At 37.1% G+C, this 19,886-nt stretch overlaps 1 protein-coding gene across 13 annotated transcripts in view; it reads left to right on the top strand.

Annotated features, from left to right (window-relative positions):
- FANCC (FA complementation group C) overlaps nucleotides 1-19,886 on the top strand; it is a 302,041-nt gene that overhangs the window by 206,937 nt on the left and 75,218 nt on the right. The gene's annotated exons all lie outside the window — the stretch shown is intronic.

Below are 19,886 nucleotides of genomic sequence, written 5' to 3'. Positions count from 1 at the left end.
ACAGTATTTACAAGGCAACAGATATTTGATACGCACATAAGACTTATTTTAAGAAACATGATATTCCAAAATCTAGACTAAACAAATCAAATAGATTCAGACAAATTAAAAGGCAATTAATCACATTACAAAATGTTCTTCACTATGTGAGAGAATTCAAAGTTGTCTTCATTGGTGAGCATTTCATTTTTTTTTTCCAAGATGGTATTTATTCATTTGAGAGAGAGAGAGAGCGCGCGCGCATGAGCAGGGGGAGGGGCAGAGGCAGAGGGAGAAGCAGAAGCTGTACTGAGAGCTGGGAACCTGACACAGGGGCTCCACCCCAGGACTCTAGGATCATGACCTGAGCCAAAGGCAGACGCTTAACCAACTGAGCCACCCAGGTGCCCTGGTGAGAATTTCATTTTTAACAAATTATTAACTAAGAGAGTCTGGGGACAAGGGACTTTTGTCCTTGTTTTTTGCTTTTTGTTTGTTTTTATAAAGCTACTGTCAATTAAAACTATGACAAATGGTCTTTGCTCTCAGCCTACATGATCCTTTGCATCTAAACTTTAAACTATAAAACTCTTAAACAAAAACACTGGAGAAAATCTTCATGACATTGATTTGGTAGTGATTTTTTGGATATGATACCATAAGCACAAGCAACAAAGGAAAAGTAAATAATTGGACTTCATTAAAATTATGAATTTTTATGAATTATAAGACATCATCAAAGCAAAAAGCCTACTGACTGAGTGAAAATATTTGGAAGTCATGTATCCAATAAGGGATTAATACTGAAAGAACTGAAACTCAACAAAAACAAAAAATTCAATTCAAAAATGGGCCAAGAGAGATGTCTTATGTCTGCAAAGATGATACGTAACCGGCCAGTAAGCACATGAAACAGTGTTCAGCATCACCAGTTATTAGGGAAATGCAAATCAAAACCACAGTGGGATATTATGTCACATGTATTAGCCATGATCTATAATTTTTAAAACAAGCAAAAATGGAAAATAATAAATGTTAGCAAGTAAGTTAAGGAAGTAGAACCCTTGTGCATTGTTGGTGGGAATGTAACAAATTATAGGCTTGCTGGTGGGAATGTTAAATGATAAAGCCACTGTGGAAAAGTTCGGCAGTGCCTCAAAAAATTAAACATAGCATTACTATAAGACCCAGAAATGCCACTCCTAGGTATATATTCAAAAGAATTGAAAACAGGGACTTGAACAGATATTTGAACACCAGTGTACATAGCAGCGTTATTCACAATAGCCAAAAGGTGGCAACACTGCAAGTTCCCATGAACAAAATGTGGAGTGGATAAATAAAAAACATGGTATGTAAATACAACAGAATATTTTTCAGCCATAAAAAGGAATAAAATTTTTATATATGCAAGAACATGGGTGGACCTTGAAAACATCATGCTTAGTGAAAGAAGCCAGACACAGAAGGGCAAATAATGTATGATTCCACTTATATGAAGTACCTAGAAGAGGAAAACTCAGTAGAGACAGCAGAATAGAGGTTAGAGGTAGAGGGAATGGGGTTATTGTTTAATGGGCCCGTAGGTTATGTTAGGGGTTAGGGATAATGAAAAGCTTTGGGGATAGATTGTGGTGATGGGTACACAGCATGTGAATGTGTTTAATGCCACTAAATGGTTACCAAGTACAAATAATTAAAAAATAATAACAATTATGTATGTTTTACCACAATTTTAAAAAAGCAAGGAAAAAAACAAACATGATACCAACTGTGTACTCCATCAGATGACTAAAGTTTAAAACACATCAACCTGTGCTGGAGAAGATATGGAACCACTGGATCTCTCATCTGCTGTCTGTGAGAATGTGAAGTGGTATCATTACTTTGGTAGACACACACTTACCATATGATCCACCAACTCCATTCTTGAGTATTTACTCACAATAAACGAAAACATAGGTAGTCATAAATATTTCTAAACAAATATTCATAGCTGCTCAATTTTGTAATAGTTCAAAACCAGAAATGATCCAAAGGACCACCTTAACTGGATGGATAAACAAGTAAGTATTGTCTGTTACCACCATTTAAGAAATGAAAAGACAAGTCATAAACTGAGAGAAAATATTTTCAGATTATGTATCTGATAAAGGGCTCCTACCCAGAATATATAACGTACTCAGTAATAAGATATAAAGAACTCAGTAATAAGACCACCCAGTTAAAAAAAAAATAGGCAGAAGATTGGAAAACATCATCAAAAAAATATACAAATGGCTAATAAGCACATGAATACTCGTATACAGATTGTTCATAGCAGCATTATTCATAATAAACAAAAAGTGGAAGCAACCCAAATATCCATCAACTCATGAATGGATAAACAAAATATGTTGTGTCCATACAGTAGAATACTATACCTCACTAAGAAAGGAATAGTCTACTGATTCATGTGACATGTGTGAACCTCAAAAACATTATGCTTAGTGAAAGAAGCCAGTCACTGAAGACCATATATTATATGATTCCATTGTTATAAAATGTCCAGAATAGGTAAATCTATAGAGACAGAGTAGATTAGCTGTTGCCTAGGGCTAAAGGTAGGAACAGGGATTTGCTGCAAATGAGTACAAAAGATCTTGAGGTGATGGAAATGTCCTAAAAGTGGATCATTAGTGGTAATGGCTGTCCAACTCAGTAATTTTTTAAAAATCTTTGAACTGAACATTTCAAATAGGTACATTTTGTGGTATATAAGTTATACCTAAAAAGTAGTAAGAGTCCCTAGGAGGGACATGGAAAGCATTTATAGTCATTTATTTACATGTCAGGTAGAGACTTTGGTTTTGCCTTGAGATGAATGTTGAATAATAGAATTAGAAATTTACTTAAATGGACTTAAAATATCAGTAGGATACAAGGTATATGTACACCCTTCACCAACAACCCAAACTGTGTCAAGTTAATGATTTTTAAAAAACTGAGAATAAACAACAACAAAACAAAAACACTATTAACAAGTGGAAAACATTAGCCAGAGAATTGGAAGATATTTGCAACCATAAAACAGACAAAGGATTAGTATGGGAAGTATAGAAATGCCTCCTGCAAATCAATCATAAAGAGGCAAACACTCCAGTATAGAAATGGGCAAAAAATATAAGTAAGTTATTACTAAAAGAGGAAAGAAGAATAAATAACAAACATTTAAAAAATTCTTCAAGAGTGATGTCAGCATGACAGTAGAATAGGAAGCCCCAGTCCTTGTTTCCATACAGAGACACTGACTTAACAATAGTATATGACCCAAAGAGCCTTTATGAGAACTCCAGAAACCAATTAAGACGTTATAATACCCCAGGCAAACTCAAAGTTAAAAACAACCATATTGAAATGGGTAAGAAGGCCATTTCATATCAACCACAGTCAGTAGCCCTTCCCCTAAGCTGGCTCAGTGTTGTGAGATTGGGAGAAAAATTCTAGCTTACAGCTTCTCACTTGATGGGGAAAGAAAAGAATGGAATATGTTCAGTGTTCCTGCTTTGGGGGGGCTGCCTGAGGGACTGGTGTCTCACTTGCCTGATTCTGACCACTCATGGGGAACCAGCATACTTTCAATGCCTGGGGACTGTGGCACATTAGAGAGTCCTCAGCTGCTTTTTGCAGCACCAGAGAACTGACAGTGCTGCAGACGGAGGTAGGCTCAGGGAGAAAACACCCAACTCACAGCTAATGTCTAGGTGGCGTAGGGGGTGGGAAAGAAGAGTGGAATATATATCTAATCTTCCAGCTTCTGGAGGGGCTACCTTAGGGATTGGTTTCAGTCTCCCTTGACTTGAAGCAGTAACAGAACCAGCATACTTTGGAGGTGAGGAGGCTGCAGAGAACCAAAGAGCTTAGTGGCTTGTTAACACCAGAGAACCTGCAGTACCGCAGACAAACACCAGAGGGAGAAAGAGATTGCAAACTCCTGAAAAGCTGGCAAGCTCTCGGAAATTACATAAACAATCCCAGAGAAAACACATCCCCAGAAAAGATTCAAAGGACCCCCAGACTCTCTTAGCAGGTTGATTAGTGAACATCTTCCCTTGTACAAAGGCAGTCCATAAAGACTGGGAGAAGTGGCTATTTCTTTGGCTGCAGAAAACACAACAAAATATAACAAGGCACACAAAGAAACAGGAAAACATGGCCCAAACAAAGGAACAAAATTAATTTGCACAAACCTACCCTAAAGAAGTGGAGAGCTATGACCTAACTACCTGGCAAAGAATTAAAAATAATCGTCCTAAAGGAGCTCAGTGCACTACAATAGAATACAGATAAACAACTAAATCAGAAAAATGACGCATAAACAAAATGAGAATATCAGCAGATAGCAATTATAAAAAACAATCAAATAGACATTCTGGAGCTGAAGAATACAATAACTGAATTGAAAAATTTAGTAGAGGGGTTCAACAGTAGACTTAGTCAATCAGTTAACTTGAAGACATGTCACTTGAAATTGTCAAATCAAGTAAAAAAAAAAAAGAATGAAGTTAATTAAGCCTTAGAGTTTATGGGACATCATCAAGGGGACCAATTATATGCATAGTAGGAGTCACAGGAGTGAGAAAAAGACAGCTTATCAAATCTGAGGAAGGAACTGGACATCCAAATTCAAGAAGGTCAAAGACCTCCCAACTAGAATAAATCCAAAAGGACCCACAGCAAAACATGTTGTAATCAAACTGTCAAGAGACAGAGAATGTTGACAACAGCAAGAAAAAGCAAGAAAGAATACGAGAAATGCAACACCTACAAGGAAGCTCTCCAGATTATCAGTGGATTACTCAGCAGAAACATTAAGCCCAGAAGGGAGAGAGATGACATATTCAAAAGTGCTAAAACAAAAACCTGCCAACCAAGATTATTTTATTCTGCAAAGTGTCCTTCAAAAATGGAGAAATTAAGACTTTCCCAAATAAACAAAAGCTGGGGGAGTTCATCACCACAAGACCAGCCTTACAAGAATTGTTAAAGGGAATTTTTCAAGTTGAAACCAAAGGACTTTAGGCAGCAACACAAGAGCATACTGAAATATAAAACTCTCTGTTAAAGGTAAATATATAAACAAATGCAAAATCCTGTGATACTGTAATGGTAGTACATAAATTACTTTTAAATCTGTTACAAAAGTTAGATAATAAAAGCATAATAAAGAACTCTAACCACAAAAGTATGTTAATGGGAGCACCTGGGTGACTCGGTTAAGCATCTGCCTTTGGCTGAGGTCATGATCTTGGGGTCCTGGGATTGAGCCCCACGTGGGGCTCCTTGCTCAGCTGGGAGCCTGCTTCTTCCTCTCCCCGCTTCTTCGTGCACACGCTTTCTCTCTCTTGCTATCCCTGTCTCTCTCTCTCTCTCAAATAAAAAAATGTTTAAAAAAAAGTATTAAGTGATAAAATCCTGAATACTTTTCTTAGCAGTCCTATAATACTCTACAAGTTAGATGAAAATAATAACTATGATGTTAACATTTTTTTCTCCTACTAATGCATGTCAGTCCTCTGTAGTTATAATGAGATATGTAGAACTAAGTTAGTGGTAATTCTTTTACTCAGTCACCAGCTTTTAGGGTAAATAAAACATTCAGGGCGTGCCTGAGATAAAAATGCTCAGTTACAAGCTGGGTGAACACAGAGTTTTGACAGAAACCAGGGAGACAAGAGTGCTTGACTACTTCTCTCTGAGGGCTCACTGAAGACTGAAAGCTCACTTTTAGCTCAAGGGCTAGAGAGTGGAGCACTGGCGTGTTCATCCTGCCTATCAGTGCTGAAAGCCTTCAAGGAGCAAAACAGCACCACCTAGTGCAATCTGGAACTGCTTACACTAAAGCTGGGCCCCCTGGCAAGAGAGGCCCATTTCCAGAAGTGCGAGGGCACCTGAAAATCATCCCAACAGGCTCGTCCCTCAGAAGACCGGCAAGAACAACTGGCTAGCACCCTTTACTCATCATAGAGAACTGCAAAGCTTCAGCTCTTGGGAAAAACAGTATATAGCATTAGAGGGGTTTTTTTATTCTTTAGTCTTTCAGTTTTATTTTTTTTCAGCTATTTTATTTTTTTTAATTCTTTTTTCTTTTTACTTTTTACTCTATATATTATTTTTGGTTTCTTTTCATAGTATTTTATTTTATTTTTGTATAATAAGTTTTTCTTTCTTTTCTATCTTGGGATCTAATTTCTTTTAACCAGCAGACCAAAATACACCCAGGATCTAGTTTTTTGTTTTGTTCTGGTTTGTTTCTTGTTTGACTTTTTCTTGTTTTATTTTTGTTTTCTTCTGCTTTGTTCTTTTTGTTGTGGTGGTGGTGGTCTTTTCTCTCTCTTTCTTCTGTTCTTTCCTGGACAAAATGATGAGATGGAGAAATTTACCCCAAAAAAAGAACAGGAGAGTAGTACTCACTGCCAGAGATTTAATCAATACAGATATGAGTAAAGATGTCTGAACTGGAATTTAAAACATTGATTACAAAGATACTAGCTGGGCTTGAAAAAAGCATAGAAGATACTAGAGAATCCCTTACTGTAGAAATAAAGGAACTAAAACCTAGTCAGGCTGAAATTAAAAATGCTATTACTGAGATGCATCCCAAATGGAGGCCCTAAAAGCAAGGATAAATGAGGAAGAAGAGAGTGTCAGTGATATAGATAAAATGATGGAAAATAAGAAAGCTGAAAAGAAGAGAAAGACAACTACTGTATCAGGAAGGAAGATATCAAGAACTCAGCGATTCTATAAAGTGAAATAATATCCAGATAACAGGGGTTCCAGAAGATGAAGAGAGGGAGAGAAGGGCAGAAGATTTATTTGAACAAATTATAGCTGAGAACTTCCTAATCTGGGGAAGGAAACAGGCATTCAAGTCCAGGAGGCAGAGAGAATCCCCCCCCCAAATCAATGAACATAAGTCAATACCTTGACATATAACAGTGAAGTTTGCCAAATTTCAAAGATAAAGAGAAAATCCTGAAACCAAGAGGTCCTTAACCTACAAGAGTAGACACATAAGACTGGCAGCAGACCTGTCCACAGAGACCTGGCAGGCCAGAAAGGACTGGTATGATATATTCAGTGTGCTAAATGGCAAAAATATGCAGCCAATAATACTTTATCCAGCAAAGCTGTCATTCAGAATAGAAGAAGAGATAGTTTCCAGGACAAATAAAAACTAAAGGAATTTGTAAACACTAAACCAGCCCTATAAGAAATATTAAAGGGGATCCTTTGAGAGAAGGGAGAGCCCAAAAGTAACAAAGACCAGAAAGGAACAGGGACAATAGACAGAAATAGCAATGTCACAGGTAATACAATGGCACTAAATTTTCCCTAGTTACTGTAAACGTAAATGAGCTAAATGCCCCAATCAAAAGACACAGGGTATCAGACTGGATTAAAAAAAAAAAAAAACCCATCCAAATGCTGTCTACAAGAGACTCACTTTATGCCCAAAGACACCTCCAGATTGAAAGTGCGGGGGTGGAGAACTATTTATCATGCCCGTGGACATCAAAAGAAAGTTGGAGTAGCAATCCTTATATCAGACAAACTGCATTTTAAACCAAAGAGTATAATAAGAGATGAAGGAGGATACTGCATCATAATTAAAGGGTCTATCCAACAAGAAAAGCTAACAGTTGTAAATATTTATGCCCCTAACATGGGAACAACCAAATAAATAAACCAATTACTAACAAAGTTAAAGAAATTCATTGGTAATAATACAATAATAATAGGGGATTTTAACACCACACTTGCAGCAATAGATCATCTAAGCAGGAGATCAACAAGGAAACAAGAGCTTTGAATGACACCATAGACCAGATGGACTTCACATATATATTCAGAGCATGCCATCCTAAAACAACAGAACACACATTCTTCTCAAGTGCACATGGAACATTCTCTAGAATAGATCACATCCTGGGTCACAAATCATATCTCAACTGGTACCAAAAGATTGGGATCATTCTCTGTATATTTTCGGACCACAATGCATTGTGGAGAGGGAATTTGGAAAGAACTCAAATACATGGAGAATAAAGAGCATCTTGGTAAAAAATGAATGGGTCAACCAGGAAATTAAAGAAGAATTAAAAAAAAATATGGAAGCAAGTGAAAATGAAAACATGGCAGTTCAGAACCTTTGGGATGCAGCAAAGGTGGTTCTTTGAGGGAAGTTTACAGCAAACAGGCCTTTCTCAAGAAACAAGAAAAGTCTCAAAAACACAACCTTACCTTAGACCTAAAGGAGCTGGAAAAAGAACAGCAAATAAAGCCAAAATCCAGCAGGAGAAGAGAAATGATAAAGATTAGAGCAGAAATCAATGATACAGAAATCAGAAAAACAAAAGAACGGATCAAAGAAATTAGTAGCTGTTTCTTTGAAAGAATAAGATCAATAAGCCCCTAGCCTGACTTACCAAAAAGAAAAGAGAAAGGACCCAAATAAATAAAATCATGAATGAAAGAGGAGAGATCACAACCAACATCGAAGAGATACAATTATAAGAGAATGTTACGAGCAATTAACAGATTAGGCAATCTGTAAGAAATGGATGCATTCTTACATATGAACATATAAACTACCAAAACTGAAACAGAAAGAAGTAGAAAAAAACCTGAACATACTCATAACCAGCAAAGGAATCAAATCACTAATCAAAAATCTCCCAACTAGCAAGAGTCTAGGGCTGGATGGCTTCCCAGGGGAATTCTACCAAACATTTAAAGAATTAATACCGTTCTTCTGAGGCTGTTTCAAAAAATAGAAATGGAGGGAAAACTTCCAAACTCATTCTGTGAGGTCAGCATTACCTTGATCCTGAACCCGGACAAAGACCCCACCAAAAAGGAGAATTACCAATATCCCTGATGAACATGGATTCAGAAATTCTCACCAAGATACTAGCTAATAGGATTCAACAGTATACATTAAAAGGATTCTTCACCACAACCAAATGGGTTTTATTCCTGGGCTGCAAGGGTGGTTCAACATTTACAAATCAATCAGTGTGATACACCACATTAATAAAAGAAAGGACAAGAACCATATGATCCTCTCAGTAGATGCAGAAAAAGCATTTGACAAAATACAGAATCCTTTCTTGATCAAAACTGTCCACAGTGTAGGGATAGAGGGTACATACCTCAATATCATAAAAGCCATTATGAATAGTCCACAGCGAATATCATCCCCAATGGGTAATAACTGAGACTTTCCCCCTAAGGTCAGAAACACAACAGGGATGTCCACTCTCACCACTGTTGTTCAACATAGTACTGGAAGTCCTAGCCTCAGCAATCACACAGTAAAAAGAAATAACAGGTATCCAAATTGGCAAAGAAGAAATCCAACTTTCACTCTTTGCAGATGACATGTAGAAAACCCAAAAGACTCCATCCAAAAATTGTTAGAACTGATAAAGGAATTCAGCAAAGTCACAAGATATAAAATCAATGCGCAGAAGTCAGTTGCAGTTTTATACAATAACAATGAGTCAGAAGAAAGAGAATTCAAGGAATCGATCCCACTTAAAATTGCACCAAAAACAATGAGATACCTAGGAATAAGCCTTTAGGCTTATTATATTATTATAGTAAAGGATCTTTACTCTGAAAACTATAGAACACTTACGAAAGAAATTGAGAAAGATACAAAGAAATGGAAAAACATTCCATGCTCATGAATTGGAAGAACAAATATTGTTAAAATGTCATGCTACCCAGAGCAGTCTACACATTCAGTGCAATCCCTATCAAACAAAATACCATCAACATTTTTCACAGAGCTGGAACAAACAATTCTAAAATTTGTATGGAAGCAGAAAAGACCCCACATAGCCAAAGTAATGTTGGAAAAGAAAAGCAAAGCTGGAGGCATCACAATTCTGGACTTCAAGCTCTATTACAAAGCTGTCATCATCAAGGCAGTATGGTACTGGCACAAAAACAGACACATAGATCAGTGAAACAGAATAGAGAACCCAGAAATGGACCCTCAACTCTGTGGTCAACTAATCTTCGACAAAATAGGAAAGAATATCCAATGGAAAAAAGACAGTCTCTTCAGAAATGGTGTTGGGAAAATTGGATAGCCACACACAGAAGAATGAGATCAAACCACTTTCTTACACCACACACAAAAATAGACTCAAAATAGATGAAAGACTAAATGTAAGACAGGAATCCATCAGAATCCTAGAGGAGAACACAGGCAGCAACCTTTTGACCTAGGTTGCAGCAGCTTTTTGCCAGACCATCTCCAAAGGCAAGAGAAACAAAAGCAAAACTGAACTATTGGGACTTCATGAAGATAAAAAAGCTTTTGCACAGCAGAGGAAACAGTCAACAAAACCAAAAGGCAACCTACTGAATGAGAGAAAGATATTTGCCGATGTCTTGTCATATAAGGGGCTAGTATCCCAAATCTATAAAAAATTAATCAAACTCAACACCCAGAAAAACACAAATCTAGTCAAGAAATGGGCAGAAGAGATGAACAGACATTTTTCCACAGAAGACATACAAATGGCCAACAGACACATGAAAAAATGCTTAAATTCGGCATCAGGGAAATACAAATCAATACCACAATGAGATACCACCTCACAGCGGTCAGAATGGCTAAAATGAACAACTCAGGAAACAACAGATATTGGCAAGGATGTGGAGAAAGGGCAACCCTCTTACACTGTTGGTGGAAATGCAAACTGATGCAGCCACTTTGGAATACAGTATGGAGGTTCCTCAAAAAGTTAAAAATAGAGTTACCCTACAACCCAGCAATTGCAGTACTAGGTATACAAACAGTGATTTGAAGCAGCGCATGCACCCTGGTGTTTATATCAGTAATGTCTGCAATAGCCAAACTATGGAAAGAGCCCAGATGTTCATTGACAGATGAATGGATAAAGAAGAGGTGGTATTTATATACAGTAGAATATCATTCAGCCATTAAAAAGAATGAAATCTTGACAAGTACAACAATGTGGTTGGAACTAGAGGGTATTATGCTAAGCGAGATAAGTCAGAGGAGCACAAATACCATATGATCTCACTCATGTGGAATTTAAGAAACAGATGAACATAGGGGAAGGGAAAGAAAATTAAAATAAGACAAAGCATAGAGGAAGGAAATCATAAGAGACTCTTAATTATAGAAAACATACTGAGGGTTGCTAGAAGGGAGGTGGTGGGCAGATGGGGTAATTGGATGATGGGCATTAAGGAGGGCACTTTAGGTAATGAGTACTGGGTATTGTATGCAACTGATGAATGACTAAATTCTACCTCTGAAACTAAGAATACAGTATATGTTAATTAAATTGAATTGAAATAAGAAACTTAAAAAAAAAAGAATGAGACTACTGTGAACGATTATATTATAACAAATTGGATAACCTAGAAGAAATCGTTAACTTTTTTATAAACATACAACCTACCAAGAGTGAATCATAAGTTTAAAAAACTGAACAGATCTATAACAGGAAGGAGACTGAATCAGTAATCAAAAACTTTCCAACAAAGAAAAGCCCAGGACGAGATGGTTTCACTAGAGTTTTCTACCAAATATTTAAAGAATTAACACCAGTCCTTCTCAAACTTTTTCAGGTAATTGAAGAGGAGGGTACATTTCAAAACTCATTTTATGAGGCCAGCATTACTGTGATACCAAAGGTAGATAAAGACAGTAGAAGAAAAGAACCCTATAGACAAATATTCGTGATGAATATTGATGATGTGTAAAAATCCTCATCAGTATACAAGCAAACCAAACTCAGCAATACACTAAAAAGATTATGCATATGGTCAAGTGGGATTTATTCCTAACATGCAAAGATGGTTCAACATACAAAAACCAATTAGCGTAATACACCATATTAGCCGAATGATGGAGAAAACCACATCATGATAATTTTAATTAAATCAGAAAAAACTATTAGATAAAATTCAACACCCTTTCATGATAAGAAAATTCAACAAATCAGGAATACAAAGAAACTACTTCAACAAAATAAAGACCATGTGTGAGAAGGCTGCAACTAGCATCATCCTTCATGGTGAAAGACCAAAATTTTTTCCTTCTAAAATCAGAAACAAAGCAAGGTTACCCTCTCTTACCACTTCTTTTTAACAAAGTACTGGAAGTACTAGAGCAATTGGGCAAGACAAAGAAACAAAAGGCATCCAAATTTTATTTTGTGTGTGTTTTTTTTAAGATTTTATTTAGAGAGAGCGAGAGCGCACACACATGGGAGGAGAGGGGGAACGAGAAGGAGAGAATCTTCAGCACACTCCGCACTGAGGGTAGAGCCTGACGCTCAGTCCCATCACCCTGAGATCATGACCTGAGCAGAAACCAAGAGTAGGACACTTAACTGACAGAGCCACCCATGTGCCCCAAGGCATCCAAAAAAATTTTTTTAAGATTTATTTATTTAGTTTAGATAGAGTGTGCAGAGGGGAGGGACAGAGGGAGGAGAGAGAGTCCCAAGCTGACTGCATACTGAGCGTGGAGCCCTGAGATGGGGCTTGATCTCAGGGCCTTGAGGTCAAGACCTGAGCCCAAACCAGTAGTCGGACATTTAACCAACTGTACCACCCAGGCACCCCTCAAGGCATCCAAATTTTAAGGGACAGTTTACTGTTTATAAATGACATGATCTTGTATGTACAAAAGCCTAAAGACTCCACAGAAAAACTGTTAAAACTAATAAATGAACTCAGTAAAGTTACAGGATGCAAAATCAATACTCAAATATCAATTGTGTTTTTATACACTAACAGCAGTCCAATAAGAGATTTTTTTTAAAAGCCCATTTATAGGGGCGCCTGGGTGGCTCAGATGGTTAAGCGTCTGCCTTCGGCTCAGGTCATGATCCCAGGGTCCTGGGATCGAGTCCCGCATCAGGCTCCCTACTCCTTGGGAGCCTGCTTCTCCCTCTGCTTCTCTCTCTCTCTCTCTCTCCTCCTCTGTCTCTCATGAATAAATAAATAAAATCTTTAAAAAAAAAATAAAAGCCCATTTATAATATCATCAAAAAGACAAAATAGGAATAAACTTAAGGAGATGAAAGACTTGTATGCTACAAACTACAAAACATTGCTGAAAAAAATTATGACACAAATAAATGAAAGGCATTCTGTGTTGAGGGATTGAAAGATTTAATATTGTCAAAATGTCCATATTACCCCAAGCAGTCCATAGATACAGTGCAGTCCTATTAAAATCCAAATGACATTTTTCTTTTGCATAAAGAATCTTAGAGAACCCCAAAGAGCCAACAACCTTATAAAGAAAAACAAAGGTAGAGGACTCACACCTCTGGATTTGAAAACATATCTTAAAGCTACAGTCATTAACCCACTTTGGTACTGGTATAAAGCCAGACACAGAGACCCATGGAACAGAATAGGAAGGAAGTTGCAAAAGGATACCCATAATGTCATAAAACAATACACACATATAAAGTAAAAGTGTTAAAACTAGACAGAAAGGACTCACATCATTAGGGGAGTGCCAGGTCCTGGGAAGGAGAAGAGGAAATGGGACAGGAGAAGGGTATTTCAACTATAATTGAAACATTTTTATTTCTTTAAAACCTCAACTAGAAATAACAATAAAATGTTAGTGTGTAAAAATCTTGGCAATGAGTACACAGTTGATGTTATAGTAATTCCCTATGTTTTTGTATGTCATAATTTTATAATTAAACTTTAAAAAATGAAAATACAGTGTTAGCTAGTAAAATCCTGAAAATTAAAAGATAATATTCATAATAAAGGAATAATTTCCTGCTTCAGATTATTTCCAAAATAGCAGGTGTAGTTCATGAAAAAACAATCATCTTTAATCAGCCTCAGATTGGTTAGTATTTATTCTTCTCTGCAGTATTTTTCCCCTTTGTTTAGATCTTTTTGCACTGTACCCATTATTTGATTTTACTGGTCTTTCCGATTCTTTCTTCAGAATTTATGCTTTTCATTTTCTCACCCTCAGACAGAAGAGGACAGCAGTTCAGAAAGGCATCTACACTCCACTGACCACAATTAGGAAAGCCTGCTGGAAGCTATTAGCTAATATTCTCTTTGCATCTGAGAAATTTCCATTTGTGCCAGATTGGATCATTTTGTGGGTCAGGTTCATTCCCAAATTTATGATTGTTTCTTCAGTAAGGATGTATTGTTCAAAAGCAATATGCACATATTCCCCGGTGCAGAGCAAAGTTTACTGAAGGATGTTCATGCTGGCACTCCAGCTGGCGGTAGCCGCAAGGGTACAGTGGTCATTAACTTGGTTAGTAGTTTAAAAACATTTTTAGTCAAAGCAAGTCGGTGATGTAATTAGTAAAATTCATAACTGAATTTACCAAGAGTATGAGATGCTTGTGCTAGTAGAATGTCCTCTGGACACTGGCACATCTGATACATTTCTAATTTGCTCTGTTGAATAATGTTTACTATGGAGTCTTAATTTTTGAATGAATTTTAGAATTCAACAAGAAATGTCTTGCAGGTATTTTTTTGAATGTGTTGAGTTTTTAGAGAATATTCAATCTCTTGAATTAAGTTCATTTATACTTATCAGAAGATTGAGTTTAAAAAGCAACTTGATGCTCAGCATTCTTTTTGAGTCTCTTTATGAGCTTTTAAAGTCTTACTTTTAAGATCTCAAACCAGGAAATTCTGTTCTCCATCCATAAAAGAACCTGGATCCCTTAAAGCTTATGTGAGACTCAGAACTCCACATCTACAGTTCTCTAGCGAATTTTAAGTCCAACCAAGTGTGTTCTCTTGTCTCAAGTAGAAACTGATTTCATGAAATTGGTAGTGGAATGGCATCATGATAACATTTAAAAGAGCTGCCAAACATGCTGGAGCCATTATAGTTGTTGCTATCGTAAGTTATAATAATAACTACAATATGCATTTTGTAATGTATAAATTTCTCCAGTATATGTGTGTGTGTGTGTGTGTGCGCGCGCGTGTGTGTGTATGAAGTTTTCTGTAGATTTTTAAGATTTAAACGTCAAAAAAGTTGAATAAGAATATATTATAGTAGGCAAACTACTTTATGGTATACTTGAATGTAGATATTCCCCTATTTATGAGACTTAAATTTTATCATTACTTTCCTTCCCCTAGGAAGGCTTAAAATGTTAAAGCCACCAAGAGCCTCTCAAACTTAAACACCATATAAGCAATGCAATTCTGTTTTTCTCTGTGTTTTTAATAGAGGGCATCTTCCTTTTTTTATTATTATTATTATTTTGCTACTTAAATCCTTTTTTTTAAGATTTTATTTACTTTTGAGAGAGAGAGCATGAGTTGGGGAGGGCAGAGGGAGAAGCAGACTCCCTGCCGGACAGGGAGCCTGATGTGGGACTCAGTCCCAGTACCCTGGGATCATGACCTGAGCCGAAGGCAGACATTTAACTGACTGAGTCGTCCAGGCGACCTCTACTTAAATCTTTTTAAAGTTCATTTCAAAAGACTCAAAAGTCTTGTAGAAAATACAGAATTAATCTCATAACTTCAATGCATAAAATGGCAGAGGAACAAAAAAATAGGAAAATCTGTTTGGTTTCCTTTTGCATTATTTTTAGAGGCCTGATAAATGGTCTTGTCATAGGATTTTAAATAGAATTTCACTTGCCACCAACTAAAATCAACAATTCAGTGACAGAATGTTTAAATTCTCTCCTGTTCTTTGCCGTAAACCGTCCAGAAGGAATGACATTCTGGACTTTTAGAGCATCATCAGTTTATCTTGTAGTTCTGTGGTTTGCTGCAGATGTTTTGGAAGCGTCAGTATAGCCACATGGGAATGATGTTTCCAGCAGGATATGGTTGCTGTTGAGCCTTCTGCAGTTGAATTTTTGTGCAGAAATCATTTGGAAGTGCTGCTCTGGCAATCAGTCAAGACATAATGCTTACCATAATCCAGTCTGGAAAGTGTTGCATAGCTATAGTGGAAGTTGGACCTCCACACTTCGGCAAGCTTCAGACCAAAAGAAGGAGCTGTGAAGGCTGTGAGCACTTTGCCTTCAGAAGATCATCAGCTGACCTCGCCTGCATTTTGGTAGAACCAAGAACTGCTGAAATTTATATGAGACTTTAGAATTTTTCAGGAAAATTCTCTTGGACCTTTTCAGCCTAATTGAGAGATACAATCTGCAGACCATAAATTTCAGTGCTTGATAAATACCCTTGGTGCCAGAATTGTCTTTTCCACACACCTGGTCACCAGTGATAGTCTCTGACTCCTCTCTTTTAAGGTAACAAGAGGATGGTAAGAATTTTAAGATAATGAGAGAAAAACTTGGACTTACAGGTCTTTTAGAGAGGAGGATTGTTGAAGGGCAAGATCACTACCTTCCTGCTTTATTTCAGAGTTCTGGATTTACTTTGCACATCACTCTTTTTCCATTTCTCAAACATTCTCAGAACCCTTATTCTATGCAAAATATTCTGCTACATTCTGTGCAAAATATACAAAAAAAACCTTCCACATTCCACACCAACAACAATTCTCCCTTTCTCCTATCCTACCCAGTAAGTTCATAAATTCCAAAAACAAGGTATTTACAACTCAAGCTAAATCTCTCTTTTCGTTAAACTAAGATGATGGACTTGAAAACATTAATTATTTTTAGATCTAAAACCACCTTGGTGGTCAGTTAAAGAAAGATGGTAGAGCACTGTGGAAGATATCTGTTGTTAAAGAGACCTCAGTCATTTAGGAAAGTGGTACAGAACAAGAAGTGAATTTTAGAAAAGGTGATTATTTGAGGAGAAAAGATGAACTGTTCACACATGAGAAGAAATCATTTTGTAGTTTGACAAAAATTTATTTCTGTGAGAATTTTATAGTTGATTATCAAGAATATAATATAGCTCAACTGAAAATTTATAGGAATTAACTAACAAAAAATAAATCTTAAATACAATTCTATCATGTCTCCTTAAAGTATTCAGATTATTACTAGAGATTGATACCTTATTCTGATGACTGCTACTGAAGAAGTAGTGTACAGCAGAATTTCTCAGGCTTCAGTGTGCATAAGGATCATCTCATGTTAGGATGTTAACAAGCAGAGGGCGCCTGGGTGGCTCAGTCAGTTAAGCGTCTGCCTTTGGCTCAGGTCATGATCCCAGGGTCCTGGGATTGAGTTCTGTACAGGGCTCCTTGCTCAGCGGGAGTCTGCTTGTCCCTCTGCCCCTCCCCCCCGCTCGTGCTTGCTCGAGCACTCTCTTTCTCTCTCTCTTGCAAAAATAAATCTTTTAAAAAAAAAGATGTTAACAAGCAGATTTTTTGGCCCCACTCATAGGGATGCTGTTGCTGATGATTCTGAGGACCATATTTTTGGAGTAACTCTGATACAGAGTACTTGGCCAGATCCTGAAGATAAAAGTACAAGACCTGGGGCACCTGGGTGGCTCAGTCAGTTAGGCATCTGACTCTTGGTTTTGGCTCAGGTCATGATCTCATGATCTCATGGGTCGTGGGGTCAAGCCCCACATCATCGGGCTCTGCTCAGCAGGGAGTCTGCTTGGAGATTCTCTCTCTCTGCCCCTCCCCCCACTCATGCATGTGCTCTCACTTGCATTCTCTCTCTCTCTGTCCCAAATAAAAATAAATAAATTTTTTAAAAATAAAGTGTAAGACCTATGAAGAAGAGTGGCTCTCCTAATCAGATGAAAATGTAATGCAAGAGACTAAATCAAGTGATGAACAAAGTTTATACATGGCCTAGCATTTACTTTATACTCCAACTCCTAGAAATGATGGGGGCATTTTAACAATTAAGTATATAATACTATAAAACAAGGGAGCATTTGACAACCCACAAATTACAGGAAAGGCTCCAAATGGCAGGTAGTGGGATATTTTTGAAGGAAAATATCACAGCCCAAAAAGCTTGCAAGAGAGGACTATGGCAAAGGTAAAAGTAACGCTGGGGTGGATTCATGGAACAGGAGGGTACATGGCAGCCAACAAGACAGCTTGTTGGGACTACTGCAATTCACAGAATCCAACTATGGGCTGGGCCCTCATACACTCCTCCTTATCCACTGCCTTCAAACAGACAACAGAAATGTCCTGTTTCCAGCAGGAAGGAGGGAGGAAGATTTGGAGAAGTAAGCACCAAATGGCTATTAATTCCCAGCAGTTCTGGGGGTGCTCCAATGTGCAGAATGTGATTTATTGGCAACCCCAACCAGCACTACATCCTGACCTCCAGAGGAAGCTATAGTAAAAGGCATTCATGGAGAGGCTAACGGGGAATCCCAAATTCCAGAAAGAGCAAACAAAAAAATCAACAGATACTCATGGAAAACCAACACCATGAAGAAAAATGAACTAAATGGAACAAAACAGAAGATGTAAATACACTAATTAAATGGATTATGTTGGACAAACATGTTTTTTTTAAAGGTATAATTAATTGCCCTAATAATAATAAGAGAAACTTCCAAATCCTTGAAATACGAATAAATTGGTTACATTTCTAGAAAGGGGACTTACAGGAAAAAATGAATAAAAGGCTGAAGAGGAGATAGAGCTGAATAGCAAATAATGACTTCAAAGACTGAGCCAAATAGTTCTCCTAGGAGAACGTACAGAAGGACAGAGAAGTGGAAAGTAAGAAGGTGGGGTTTTTTGGTTTTGTTTTTCCTTTTTAATATAAGAGATCAGAGTGGGGTATGGGGGAAGATGATGGGGTAAGAAGGGCCAGGAATCCACCTCTTTACTTAGACCAAAATTTTACTGAGAGACTCTGCCTGATGTAACTGTTTTGGAACTCTGGAGTCTGCTTGAAGACTTGTAGCTTTGGGGGGATGGCTTGGCCAGTAAATTTCAGCTGTTACCGTGCTAGAGACTACCCATCACCAATCCCCTAGATCCATGATGGGCAGCTGTACCTGCATTCCTAGACAGGCTTGTAGTAGGAGGGGTGGGCAGTGCTTGATGAGTTTTGGTCTAGTATCAAAAGGTAATACGCACAGTTATATGAAGAGGCTATTAAAATATTCCTGCCTTTAAAAACTATCTTTGTGGGGCTAGGCTCTATTCATATACTTTGCTCAAAACATAGTATAACAGATTGAATGCAGAAATGTGTTCAAGAATCCAAGCATCTTCTTTCAGGCCATATAGTAAGATTTACAAACATTTAAATGAGTGCCACTCTTCTCACTATTTTATTTTTGTCTTGTAAAATATCGTTATGTTTAACAAAAAATGTTATTCATGTTAACATCTAATGAGTTTATCATTGTTACTTTTAGTGAATTAATAAGTATTTTCAGATGTCTCTGCTTTAATTTCAGACATCATAAATGTTGAAAGTTACAACCTCATAAAAAGTTCTTTGGTATTCTCAGTAAATTTTTAAATTAAAATTGAACGCACTGAGAATCTCCTGACCTCTACACAATTCTATCCCAAACCCCCTGAAGAAGGGGAAGGGCTCAGGGAGACCTATCTTGTGATGTATCATCAATAAAGTATACTGTACCCAGCTCAAAAAAAAAATACATGTATATATAAGCAGACCAGCAGTGGTCACCAGATATTTAAGGAAATCATATTAAGCATATAATATGAAAAAATAGCAATACAAATAAAAAAGATTATTCAAAGAAAAGACTATCTCAAGTAAATTAATGTTAGTGCCTCCATAAAAATAAAAGGTAACATTATATCCATTAAATAAGAACAGGATGCTATTTAAAAAAAGAAAAGGAACATCTAGGCCATTAAAAGCAACTTGTAAATGAATCATGAGAGATGAAAACCATAATAAAACGATTGGGAGGTACCTGGGTGGCTCAGTTGGCCTTCGGCTCAG

Source organism: Callorhinus ursinus, unplaced genomic scaffold, assembly GCF_003265705.2.
Source record: "Callorhinus ursinus isolate GAN/ISIS: 27379988/994484 unplaced genomic scaffold, GSC_fseal_2.0 scaffold39, whole genome shotgun sequence".
In the NCBI taxonomy this organism is placed as follows: domain Eukaryota; kingdom Metazoa; phylum Chordata; class Mammalia; order Carnivora; family Otariidae; genus Callorhinus; species Callorhinus ursinus.
This window is presented reverse-complemented; position numbering and strand designations above follow the sequence as displayed.